The sequence below is a fragment of the Podarcis gaigeae genome, assembly GCF_964106915.1.
Source record: "Podarcis gaigeae genome assembly, chromosome: 1".
Lineage (NCBI taxonomy): Eukaryota > Metazoa > Chordata > Lepidosauria > Squamata > Lacertidae > Podarcis > Podarcis gaigeae.
Genome location: NC_139678.1, coordinates 54,048,179 through 54,061,915, shown reverse-complemented (window position 1 = coordinate 54,061,915; position 13,737 = coordinate 54,048,179). Strand labels below are relative to the sequence as shown.

The 13,737-nt window shown below is 40.9% G+C and overlaps 1 protein-coding gene across 4 annotated transcripts in view; it reads right to left on the bottom strand.

The window, feature by feature from the left end:
* LRRC4C (leucine rich repeat containing 4C) overlaps nucleotides 1–13,450 on the bottom strand; it is a 616,943-nt gene extending 603,493 nt beyond the window's left edge. For 3 of the 4 annotated variants that reach the window (XM_083750681.1, XM_083750677.1, XM_083750679.1), the window contains exon 1: nucleotides 12,680–13,450. The gene's annotated coding sequence lies outside the window, so the exon portion shown is untranslated. The remainder of the gene's footprint in view (nucleotides 1–12,679) is intronic. The other variant, XM_083750676.1, reaches the window with a different exon arrangement.
* Between the last annotated feature and the right edge of the window lie 287 nt (nucleotides 13,451–13,737).

The window sequence follows — 13,737 nt, the reverse complement described above, 5'->3', positions numbered from 1 at the left end:
GATTCTGCCCTATGGAGTCTCAGAGTTATGGTAAAGCAACATCATTCATGTGCAACCCATACACAAGCCTGTCTCCCCTCCTTCTCGCAATCACATTACTTGGTGCTTTGATCAGTGATTGGGTGTTTTCCCAGGAGCCAAAGAAGCCCACAACAAACAGAAGTGTGTGACCTTATTTCTGTAATTGGAAGTTGTTCAGAACTGTTTTTAATGCAGTGTTTTAATGTTGTGTTTCAGTGCTCAGTTGGAAGGCTCAAACAGTGCTGATTCAGTAGCCTTGTCAGATTCAAGGCATCATTTGATGAGACGGTCATCAAGTGAAGAGCATGCACTTGGGAACTCATGCACGTAGGAATTATCTTATGTGCTGTGCAAATGTCTGTGAGATTTTGCCCAAAATGCTGTTTGTAAACTTAAGAAATCAATGCTAAGGCTGAGCTAAAACAGCTTCCCATTTTAAATTGATTTATTTTAAAGATGTATGCCTCCTCTCTTGGTCCTAACAAATAATGTATTCTTCAAACCTTATATCACTGTTCAAAAGCATCCCCTTAACAAATTGGAACAATACCCATGTAAAGGCTCTTCTATTCATTTATACAACCATATTTTGCTCTGCCTCCTTGTGTCTTAATGTGCTTTGTTTTCCCTCCATTACATTGTTACATAGACAAACCTATATGATCTTGATGTGATTACCATTTGTGATTTTAATGTATTTTTAGTGCATTTTTATTTAAGTGATTTTGATTTTCAACTGTCGGGTGCAATTGTGCATAGGGATTAAAAGAATGGAATATAAATGTCTAAAGAAACAAACATATAAACAAATATAGCAATCCTAGGCAGGCGTACCAACTCAGAGCAAGGTCCATTGAGTTCAATGTCCCAGACAGTGCTTTCTTTTTGTAAAATACAAGGTGCTGGTGGTACTCATAGCTTGATAAAAGTGCTGTTGGTGCCAGGACAAAATGGCTCACCCTAGGAACCTTCATTCATGTTGCACTTGCACTGTATTGACTGAAATTACCATCTACCCCCCCCCCCCCCAATTCTTCCTAGAACTGTGAACTTCAGCTGAAAGCTCTTGTGTAAATTCAGGGAGAAGTATTGTCATACCTCAAGTTGCGTTTGCTTCACATTGCATTTTTTCAGGTTATGAACATAGCAAACCTGGAAGTGTTTACTTTCGGCTTTGCGCATGCGCAGGAGAGATCTGCATGCTTCACGCATGCGCAGGAGCACTCTATCATGTCATGCGCACCCGCAGAAGTGGCGCTCTACTTATGGACTTTTCAGGGTGTGAATGGCATCACGGAATGGATCATGTCTGTAAGTAGAGGTACCACTGTACTCTGTAGACTTATGGGATTAATATGGAAGTTCCATATACCTTATCTTCCATCAGATTTACATGGGTGTAGTTTTTTTAAATCCATCTTTATTCCAAATAGTGGGACATCTATTCAATCACACAAATGTCACACTCTACTTAGTACCCATTATATAACACGACATTTGGTTTGGAGCAATAGTTTACAAGCCTTACTGCAGCTCCTTAAAACAGAAATCTTCATTCACAGCTTTAGGGTTTCCGGGTATGCCCTCTGCCTATTTGGATGGGAGGTTCAAACAACATTCTACCTCACCAAAGATTTTGTATCTGTGAGTCCAGTGTTGAGGATATCTCACACTACTTACTATGATGCCCCCAGGTGTCAATTTCTCACCTGTATCCTCTGCTCCTTTTGTGTGCATGCACGCTTCTTCAGATACACTGAAACAGAAGTCACCATAAGGGTAGTAGGAGATGGGTGATTGACTCAATGGCTATGGTAAACCTGTCAATCACCCATCTCCTACTACCCTCCTGAGGAAAACCCCACCCCACCCTCCCACTATATATAAGGGTCTGGTGACTTCTGTTTCAGTGTATCTGAAGAAATGTGGATGCACACACTTAGTTGGTCTCTAAGGTGCTACTGGACAATTTTTTAAATTTTATTTTTATATATTTCGACTGCATCGGACGAACACTGCTACCCACCTGAATACTTAGATACGTCAACCAAGGATCTGACTCAGTTTAAGGCTGCTGAATGGTGGGATGGGGGAGTGTAAGGAATGCATTCAGAGCCACATAATAACTAGAGATCTATTTGTTCTCATAGAGTTAGATAGTTAAAGCTGTCACTTCAGGACTATCACATTATTGTCTGGAAAATTCCCTCTGGACCAACACATGAGAGACACACTGTTTTATGGTAATCATTCAAAGATAGAAACTATTACACCTAGTGAAGCTGTTGCTAGGGTCAAAAGCAGCAACTGTGAGTTTTCCAAATGGTTAATTTTTTGTTGTATTGAATCATCACATATCTTCCTTATTCCATCTTATTAAAGTGACAGGATTCCAACAGATTGAGAATTGTTCTCAATGTGACTGCCTGGCTCTACTTACTCTATCCACCTCTATGTAGGGGTTTGAAACATCATGTTACACCCAGGGATAAGGGTGGCATTATGGTCTAAACCACTGAGCCTCTTGGGCTTGTTGATCAGAAGGTCAGCAGTTCGAATCCTTGTGGCAGGGTGAGCTTCCATTGCTCTCTCCCAGCTTCTGCCAGCTAGCAGTTTGAAAGCATGCCAGTGCAAGAACAGAAATAGGTACCACTGCAGCGGGAAGGTAAATGGCGTTTCCGTGTGCTCTGGCTTCCATCATGGTGTTTTGTTGCGCCAGAAGTGGTTTAGTCATGCTGGCCACATGACCCGGAAATCTGTCTGTTGACAAATCCCAGCTCCCTCAGCTTGAAAGTGAGATGAGTGCCGCACCCCATAGTCACCTTTGACTGGATTTAACTGTCCAGGGGTCCTTACCTTTTCTTTTTTTAAAACTATGTGCATTGAAGTGAAACAATAAGTAAAACCTTGAACTTGGGGCAAAAGAGAGAGAGCAGTAGTGAGTTATTTGTATTGATTGGAACATATTTGCATTTACTTTGCAATAAATACTGTGCAGTGAAACATACGGCTCCTCTGTGTTTTAATTAAATCATCTAAAAGGCAAACTTCAGATCAAGCAATCTATTTAATAGTTGAATTCTCCTGCATAAGAGATCTTCTCCTACACACACACACCAGAATCTCACACTCTCAGTGTGTCTGGGAAGCATGCAGTATTAGTCATCAATGCACTTAGATACTCTACTTTGGCACCATCCTGAATAACTGCAGGTATGCAATAAGTGAAGAGGATTTGTCTTCAGGATTCAGGTTAGACGATCCAGGACTTTTAGTGCTTCACTTGGAAGAAAGATGCTCTCCCCAGCACAATGTCAATGACAGGCTGCATGAGCTGCATATTAATGTACTGCTGAACACTGCCAGTTTTCTCAGAGGCTCTTTTGTGAATAGAAGAGACTACACTGGCAGACAGGTGGGGAAATGCAGCTACTATATTGCCAGTAACATGTTAAGATCATCAACGTTTCCTTGATGAGAAAGGCTTCGCCATACATAGCACTATTTCAGCTGAGAGCTCAATCCCCAACAAAGTATGAGGAAAGCCAACAGAGAAAACAGAAGACGCTTCTTCACTCTTTGACTAATGTGGATGAATGAAGGGGTGAGATCTAATAAGGCATTGCCAAAGAGGATTTTGCATTCCATTTTGTTCCTGAGGAATACACAGACAGAACTAAACATGGGTTACAATGCACCTTGACTGTTTTTGCTCTTCTGCTTTAGGCATCAAAATGCACATCTACTCAAAAGTAAGCCTCACTGAGTTCAATGTGACTCACATACCGGAAGATGTTACACATTTGCAGCATAAGAAGCACAACTGAAGGCCTAGTTCTCAATGGTGAAGTTACCATTACTAGGAAGCAGGTTCTTTCCTCAAGTTATTCCCTATACTCCAACCCACATAAGTGAAAGTTAGATGTTCACAGAGATGGAGAAGAATTCAAGCATCATATTCAAGTGCACTGGAATTTTGAGGATAAGAACAGATCAACAACCTCCAAATCATGACCCCATCTTTACTGCCAAGGAACCCAGGATGTGGCTATGTGTGCATGGCTTCAGTAACACAAATGTGTGCCCATGCACAGAGCATTATCAATGTTCCTTGCAAACACAAGGCTTCCCTCCATGCATACACACACACCTGTCATAACAGCAGATATTTTGCTGGTTTCAGAGTTTGTTAAAAGAGGCACAATGTTTTTTAAGTGGCTTTAGCCTGTGAGTGACATTTCATTCATTCATTCACAAAGTTCATAGGGCTAAAACACTAATGGGGAACATGTGACAATCACCTCCAGCCAGCATGGGCAATGATAAGGAGAAATGGGAGTTGATCCAGAAACATCTGGAGGGCCACATCCCCACCACCACCACATCACTGGCCTAGTCACAAACTTAACAGGAGTAACTAGAGGGCAAATGAAACACAGCACTGCTTTGCATTCATGTGGTGGTTGTAACAACAACAACAACAACAACAACAACAACAACCCTATCCTACTGGGTTACCTTGCAATTCACAAATAGTGGTACAAGTCTCATTAACCTTAATAGGGGTTGTGCATTGGAACAGCATCTTTAGAACCAACCAAAAGGAGAAAACAATTTGTCTTTTTTACAAAGTGAAGGAGACTCTTACTGTAAGTCTCTTAAAATTAACTTGCAAATGCCAACTTCTTAAGAGCAAGGGAGGGGATGGGTAGTTACCTTTCTCCTCTGTCACTATTCTCAGGACTGGGAAAAGCTGCTTATTCTATAAAGCTGATTGCCAGGGAATCCTGGTTTTGTGAGTACTTTTATGGTTTCTGAGGACTAACCTCCTACAGAATAAGGGTCACAAGGTTATCCAATAGATGTCAGTGGCAAAGGAGAAAATAAAAGCATGCACACCTCTGTACTGGGTTGGTTGTAAGGTTCTTTGATGGACTTCTGCATTATATCCAACTTAGGGACTTCAGGAGGTGTTGCCCTTCTCTCCAACCATATGACTGACAATTGCGGGACCAGGAACGGCTGTGAAGATGTCATGGCTGACTTCCTACTATTGGTATTTGGGCTTTTGGTGTTTCCATAGATTTGCTTGTTGTCGTACTTCACATCACCTTACCAAGAATACAGGCACCATCCTAAGACATGGCCTAGATATACATGAAGCTACTGCTGTGCTGAATCTAAGCAAGTCTGGATCTAGTTAGTACCTGGATAGATGCCTCCTTGGGAACCAGACGTATACCTTGGGTTCCATGATGGAAAAAATGGAATATAAATGTCAGAATATAAATGAAAATGTAATGGATTGACCTTTGCATATGTAGGGTTGGTATGCATCACTGAGTTTCTGCCTTTTCTGGCATTCCAGACCACATTGACTCAGCCTATATATGCCCATATTGTATGGTGTGGATACAACAGTTTTGCTCTGTGAGCAGAGAGGGTCTTCCATTCATGGAGCTTATGTGTGCAGGGCCTTCAAAGTTACGCTAAACTTTTCAGCGTCTGACGTCCACCATCACCGGCCACCAATATACATGTTAATGTAATATGTGAAAGAAGAACACTGGTACAAAAGAGGCAATTATGGTTAAAGATTCCTGCAAAATAGCCTTGAAATTCAAGCATCACAAAAATAGTCTCTTCCAAAAAGCTGGCACAAGAGGCAAAGAACACACAGTATTCACCATCTGGTTTCCAAAGTCTGTATTTAGTACAGTTTATCCTCATATTGAGCTTCTTCTAACACAGCTTAATAATACAGAAAACTTTTCCTGGGCTACATTCAGCTTCTGACTTAAGTAGACTTTATAGTGTTTAGTTTCATCCTCTGGCTGACTGCATAATAATGAAGAAGTCTTTCCAAAATACAGAGGTCTGGAGAGATTAAGAGGCAAGGAGTATGCAGCCTGATTTTAGGTATGTGTCTTCAAGCAATTCCTATGAACCTCAGTGATGCTTACTTCCATACAGCATAGCATTGCAGCCTTGCTGAATTTTGTTCAAAGGAAGGTTTAATGGCATGCTAAATAGAATGTATACCTATTGTGATCAAAGGCAGCAGGTCTGTTTTGTAGCTGGACATAGCAGATTTATCCAGAAGGCTTTAACCTACACTCAACTTATTTGATGGTGCTCCCAAAATAATTCCATGATGGGGATAAATATTCATGTTCTGCAAATCAATAACTAATGTGTAGCAAGTGCACACCATTCTACAGCAGTGTTGGGGAAGCTGTGGCCTTCCAGATAATGTTGAATTACAACTTCCATCATCTCTGTCCATAGGCCATGCTGGCTGAGAATTATGGGACTTGAAGTACAACAACATCTGGAGGATCACAGGATCTCCATCCCTGTTCTGCACTCAGGAGCACATTAATACTTGCATTTTTGGTTAATTTTCCTGTGCCTGACTGTTTTGTTCTGAAGCATCTGCAATTTCACACTGCTTTCATTGTTTTTGATGATTTATTTAAGTATGCCTCTCATTTTGTTATATTGCTTTATTTTAAGATATTGTAGGCTGCACTGAATGGTCCTCTTGCCTAGAAAACCAAGGTTAGGATATAAATAAGTAGTCTGTAGCAACTGCTGTAAGAAGTTGGAGTTAGCAAAATAACCATCGATGGGGAAGGCATTAGGCAGCCTCTGCTAGCATGAATTACAATGTCTGCTACTGCATTTTATATGTGTATAGAGATAGACAATTTGGACATCACATGCCATTTGCTCTGAATAGAATCATTGCATGTAGTACAGCAATGTTGTTCATGAGTTCTGTCCTAGACTGGCTTGCTCTGGTCACTGTTATGCTGTTGCTACTTTTGTACTCTAAGAAGTTAAACACATAGCCAATTTTCTGCAAATAAACTCTCTAAAATGTTTCAATGGAAAAGCATTATTTTTAAAAAATCCTGGGTTCAAGAAGGAATTATGTTTAAAGAACCTCAACAACAGCACATTTACAAATTACATAAACACTGTTAACAGATGACTGAACACATTTATATTTTCACTTGGGTCAAATGAACTACTGATTCTTGTTATCTTGTTACCAACTCATTCTTGTTATTTAAGACTGTTGGATTTAATAGGGCTTACTCCCAGGTAAGCAAATAAGTCTAGGATTACAGCCTTAGGCATCTATCACACTGATACGGGCGGCAATCATTTTAGGCTTGTGCAATTGACATGTGATAGCCAACGTGTGGGTCCTTTTGGACCCAGAAGGTGGAATAGGGAGGTGGAGGTGGGAAGAATTGGGTTGGAACAGGGGCAGGGTGGGGAAAATGGGGACAGGGCAGAATGGGGTGGGGTGCACTTATATGCATTCCACTGACGCGCACTGGGGCCAGGAATGGAGCCCCCGTGCAAAATGGTCACCACCTGTATACTGCTTAATATTTGAGAATTTCAAAGGAGTGTCCAAAACCCATATGATAATACAAAACCAAATAAAAATGATACAATACATGGTAGTAATATAAATTCCTCCAGGGTGACCCACAAAAAACACACACCAGTCAATAGCAATGATCCGGGAATGCTTGAGCAAACAGAAAATACTTTGGTGTGTGCCAAAAACATATAGTAATAAGTGCATGCCTTAGTTTTAAAGGGAAGCAATTTCACACAGCAGATGCCACCACAATAAAGGCCCTACTTCGAGTGGCCTCTGGTTTAATTTCAGGAGAGTGTGGCAACATCAGCAGGGCCTCTGAAAATCTCAGTGACCCAGAATGCTGTTGTGCATACCGTATCTAGAACCTAAGTAAGTAATTTCTAAGTAATTAAACCACACCTCAGAGGTTCTTCATTGTTCCTCATATCTGCTCACAGTCAGATTCATGGGTCATGGATGGGCCCACATTCTGCTTTGACAGTAGTGTCACACTTTTCAAGAAGTTGGCAAAGCGACATTGTGTGAATGAACATAAAGGCATAGTAAGGACCAGTCTGCCCCCATCTATCAGCCAGAAAAGAAGCAGCTTTTCCAATGTTTGCTTTTCTCTTTCCTCCCCATCCCCTTTTCATTTTGTAGCTCATCTATTAGACTGTGAGTCTTCAGGCAGGTCTGTCTTATTTTTAATGCATGTACGGTGGTTAGAAAATTGTAGGTGCTTTATCAGTTTTAAATGATCATTATTTATTATTTTTCTTAAAATGGAATTCTGCAAGAGCAAGGATGATTGCTTTTACTTCCTTAAAATAACCATAATTTGAATGCGTACAACTCAAATGAGAGCATCCCATGTTTCAGCTTCCCTGCCATTACTCATTAGATTCATGAAATACTGTTTGATGAATAGCTATTAGCCTATTCAATAAATTTTCCTCACTGTACATCATTTTAGAAGCTTAGAGTTTCAAAGTATTCTTGCAACCAAACCCATCTACTAATATTGCAATGACCCCAAACACCAAGAATTAGTAGATGAGAAAGTGGTGAAACTACCACCAAATTATAAATAAGGTTTTGTTTCTATTTTATAAAGCAACAGTGTTTACTTGGGACCCTTTTCACTTTTAAAAAACATATCTGGTATGTGCTACATGATCTTCATGTGCACATTTCTTAAGAAAGTGTCTTGCTGAGCCAGGCAATGGTCCACTTTGTCTTCCATCCCTTGCAAGAATCCCAGCAACCACAAACTGCTAGATATCTAATGTGGTTTACATTCTGCCATCCCTAGCATAGAGAATTCTTGATACGAGTTCTTAACACTTGATATGTAGTTACTATTGACAAGATGACTTGAACTAGTCAACGAGACAGTTTTAGAGCAGAGCAAACAAACAGTGCTAGAGTTAGGCATTTTACACCTGATGTGAAAGGTCCAGGTCACACCCTTTGCTTTGGGCAGGAGCTAATAAATTCAGATGGGGGTGGCTAACTTTTGGCTCTTCAGATGTTGTGGGATTTCAACTGCTTCAACTTCACCCAGCCTGACCTATAGTCCGGGATGATTGGAGCTGTACTGATCTAAGGCATCACTGATTTAAGAAATACAAAATGCAGAATGATGCTTTCCTTTTGGAATCTGATGCTTGAAGCTACTGCTTCTTAGTAAAACTGACCAGAAAAAGTTTTAAAAGGTGTAAATGCATAGGTCCAAAAGTCTCTTCAGGAGCCAATTGGAGCAAAACGGACATACACTTCATAAAGGACAAACAGCAAAAAGGTGCTCTAAGTTCAGAGAGCTCAAAGGGGGTTTAATGAACTAGGTACCTAGGTCACTGGGATGGTGTCCTTATGAGACTGCTGTTTCAAGGAGTGGGAAGATTACATTCAGGCTCTTTAATAAGCTTTATCCTAGGCATCTGCTGAAGGAAAGAAACATGAATAAGTTGGCTGTTCTGAAATGAGCAGAAAGTTATGAGGGGAATTAAATAATTCTATATGCAATAAAAACAATTTCCCAGTGGTTCTTATTTTAACACCCATTTTTTCCCATTGGCAACCACACCATCTGCATAATTTGATTCACTACAAGGGAATTTTATTGTCAAAAAAAGATGAGCACAGTGACTTTAGGTGTAACTCCTTCAACTATCACAGCTGTTCAATTTGTCACCAATTCCACCACCATCACTTCCATGGGACATACTATTCCATACTAAGAAGACATAATTAACCACTTGGCTGTACGCATCATCCTCAGCCCACACAATTTGTGTTTTTGGTAGATCAATGTTTGTTTGTTTCCTATTTAGCATTCCAAGATGACCTTGCCAGTTGTCATCCCAGCATGTTTCAGAGGAAAGGAAGAATTCATGTGTAAAGTGCCTAGGGTTTTCGGATGTGGAGCAAGAGTCATAGGGCCTGGAGGGCTAAATGATTTCAGCAGCAAAAGGAACAACTGAGTGATCATACCTTACTCAAGGAGGAAGAAGCAAACTTTTAAAAAATTGTTAACCACATTTCTTAAAATGTTTGAATAATATGTTTTCAGATTTCCATTTCGCCTACATCTTTGCTGAGGACTGTTCACTGCAGTATCACTTTACTTTGGTTTGTGCCATCTCAGAGACTTTCCCATAGCAACACATTGACAAGTACCAGAATATAGAAAGGTGCACTTTTACATAATACTTGAAGCAATATACCCACAGAATGAACTGTGGTATCTTCTGCACTGTTGAAATGGGGGGGAAACATACACACTTGAAAAAGAAAATCCATACCTATAATAAACCAAGTGAAACACTCTCTGAGACCATATACAAGTTTCTATTTTACTTCCCAAAATGCTCCTGGATTTTCATAAATCAGCTAGTTTGCCACAGAATATGTCAGTACCGCCTTTTTATTGGTTGAGGTGTAGTTCTGCAATACAGTCTAGCTCTGCTGGATTTTAAAGGATAATTGAGTAGGTGGGGGGGGGCATCAACATTTAAATGTACCAACACAGTTTTGTTGGGTTTTAATGCTACATTCTCATTGGCACATTACTCTGGAGTACGTCTCATTGAACTTAGCAAGCCTTACTTCCAAGTTAATATGTTTGCTATCTGACGGTGAGTTATGAATGTCTAGATTTGAAATCCTATCCAGTATGACTTTCAGATAACTTACACTGATTTGAAATCCAGGTTGAAAATGGAAATAATGCAGTGTTACAAATTGTTTTTTTAAGAGGCACCCAACAAATACTCACGGGCAGACAGCATTGCAGGACAGAAATGCTTCTCACTTTCATATGATAATTTCATGCAATTTGGTCCAACTACAAATGACAGCATCATCTATTCACCTATTTAGCAACTCAATGATTGCCTCATGTCAAGTAGAAAGTCTTTCCAAACTCCTGCTGAGGACAGCTCGACCTCAGTAAGTAAAAGCACAAGACTGTCTCTTGTTACCTCTCTGCACCTTTAGATTTGATATCCTCAGGGTATCCCATGCAACATCAGTTTCCTCCATCACCTTAGATCTTTGTATCTCAAAAGACACTGTTTCGAAGATGTATGTAAAATGTTTTCAAACCCAGAAAATGAATACCGTCACGAAGCATTTGCAATCCTTGTGTTGAATGGAAGGACAGGCAGTTTGTAGAAGAAATGCCAAAGCAAAACAAATCTAAAGTAAATGTCATCTTAACTAGAGAGAGATTGGAATGTCATATTTCAGAGCAGCAACGCGAATGGCAGGCTGGCATATTGCTTTCAGGAGATGAAAAGGAAAATGCATCTGGGTTTACCTTACCTTCTTTAAACACCTCCCCCTCTTCAATCTATTTTCTGCTAAAACAATCACTAAACCTTCAAGGAGAAAGTGACAGGCAAGCCACACACACACACACACACACACACACACACACACACGGCATCACTAGGCGCTTTGATTTGTGCTGTGACAGAGGCTTTTTATTAAGTTTTCAGTTTAACTGTACCACAGCCTTTAAGGAAATAAAACTCTCTTTATTGAACATATTAAATAAAAAGGCAATCAAGTAGTTTTGCCTTTATTGATAGGTTAAGTATCAAATATCACCATTTAAACATTATATATATATAGACTTGCATAAAAAGATCGCTCGTGACATGATGCAACCTCTGCCTTTTCCTAACTGTATACATCTCACATCCAATAAGTGTCTCAAACTGCATCCAATAATTCACATGTATGCACTAAGATGGAGCAAGATATTCCCAGCAAGCCCTCTTGGGAACCGTTACTCCTGTATTTACAGAAGGTTCCTCAGCCTCTTGAAAAACCAATGTGATGCCAGTGTGGCAATCAAAATACTCCGGTGAAGGAGTCCTTTCGTGTCACTCCACTGCAATCACATTTCACTCTGAAAGACTAATTGCAAGGTGGAAAAGGCTAAGAGAATCTCAGATCCTTCACTTCAACACCTGTACACGAAGCAAGGATGAACATGAAAACTAAACCACCAGACTCAGGGAAACAATCTGTCACAGTAAACCACAGTGGTCCAAGTGTTGCTTTAGATGTATATATGCATCTCACCTTCGCACAAACATTGAAAGGGGCTAGGAAAATCAGATGTGGCTAACATACTGACCAGGCAAGAAAAAGAAAGACAGCCTATGAAGATAAATCTGTGCACCCAAGTCCCACCAGCGACACAGACATCACAGAGAAACTTTATATAAGAAGCAGCAGCTCACAAACCCTGACTAATTCCCATTTTGCTATCAATCTACACTAGCCAAGAGTAGCAGGAGCAGCTTTCTGAACCCACATATCCATCATTTCAGCTGAGCAGGCAGAAATGCACAGAGGAGGAAGGGGTAAAAAAAAACACCCCAGTACCAGCTAAGGGAACACAAGGACTCAAATCCAAGTTAATGCCTCAATAGAGGTAGGCTATAGGAAGGTAGGCTATTAGTGTATACTATACACTTATTTTTCCACAAGCCACAGAAATCCTCTAAAACAAGCTTTCAAAATACATTTTCAAAACATTGTACATCAGCAGTATGCAAGAGTCTTTGAAAGGTGCTATCCTGCCCAGCAAAGAAAGAGCAAAGGAGTTGTAAAAGACAAGCACTTGAACCTAGAGGCAACTCCAGCATGGCATTAGGCACTCTCTCTATATACCCAAATCTCTTTTTCAACCATGGAAAAAATCTCATAGAACAGAAAGAAAAAGGAAGGAAGGAAAAGGTGGCAACACCTCTCACTTACCTTTCTGGTAGTTCCCCCTGTTAATAAAACTTCTCCAAGGGCAATTAAAATTCCTCCAGCTGTACCCGAAGTCACACAGGAGCACAAAAATTAGTTTTCAGATGGTCCATCATTTCCTGATCATCCAACCCTGGGGAGGGGAGGGAGAGAAAAGGTGTCCAAGAGACTTTGCCAAAAGTAAGTCCAGAATTCAAACACTATTGGGGGGGGGGGGAATCAGTGGCCCAATGATAGAAATCCCCCCTCTGCACGATACACCTTGCTCCTTGCTCACCAAAACTGTATAGCAAAACTGTCAGTGGTAAGCCTCCAATAGCGGCTGTGTATGCTGCAGATGGTACGTCTCACTGTTACCTTCCCTGATGGGTAGAGGTTTCAAAGAACGGCAAATGCAGGGAGCCCCCCACCCCCTCAAAAAAGCCAGGTGGACTGCCAGCCACTCACTCACGCTGTCTAATTAATCAAGAGAGGGACGGATTGGTCACCAGAGGCACCTCCTGCCAGGGTGCACGGGATTATGGCAAGGTTATTAATCTTGCTTTGCTGCATCCCCCCTCCACCCCCTACATCCAGCAGCCTGCATTGAGATGATTGCCAGCTCTGTCTCTGTCCCTGTTCTACTGCATTTTGCTCAGCCCTCCCTTGCTGCAAGTGAAACACAGTGGAGAGAGGAATACTAATAAGGTGGTTAGCTACAGTTTCTTCAAGGCATTCTACGTAGTCTGTGTGCCTCTCTCTCTCTCTCTCTCTCTCTCTCTCTGTGTGTGTGTGTGCGCGCACAAGTGTGTGAGGAAGAGAGCAGGTCTGTGCCTGCATGTTTTCTAGGGGAGGGGGGAGCACTCTGTGAATTCATTTGCACTTGCTCCATGAAGGCAGCTTCCACATTTGGCAAAGGAAGAATTTATTTGGATTACTTCTGTTAAGGAAGATCAGAGGCAGGGATCTTATTTGATAGATGATATAAAGGAGAGTGAGTGCTCAATTCCCTGGAAGCCTACAGCCATGCCTTGGCAGTTAAGAGAGAAAGAAATGTTCACTGAAAGAGAGACAAATTAAGT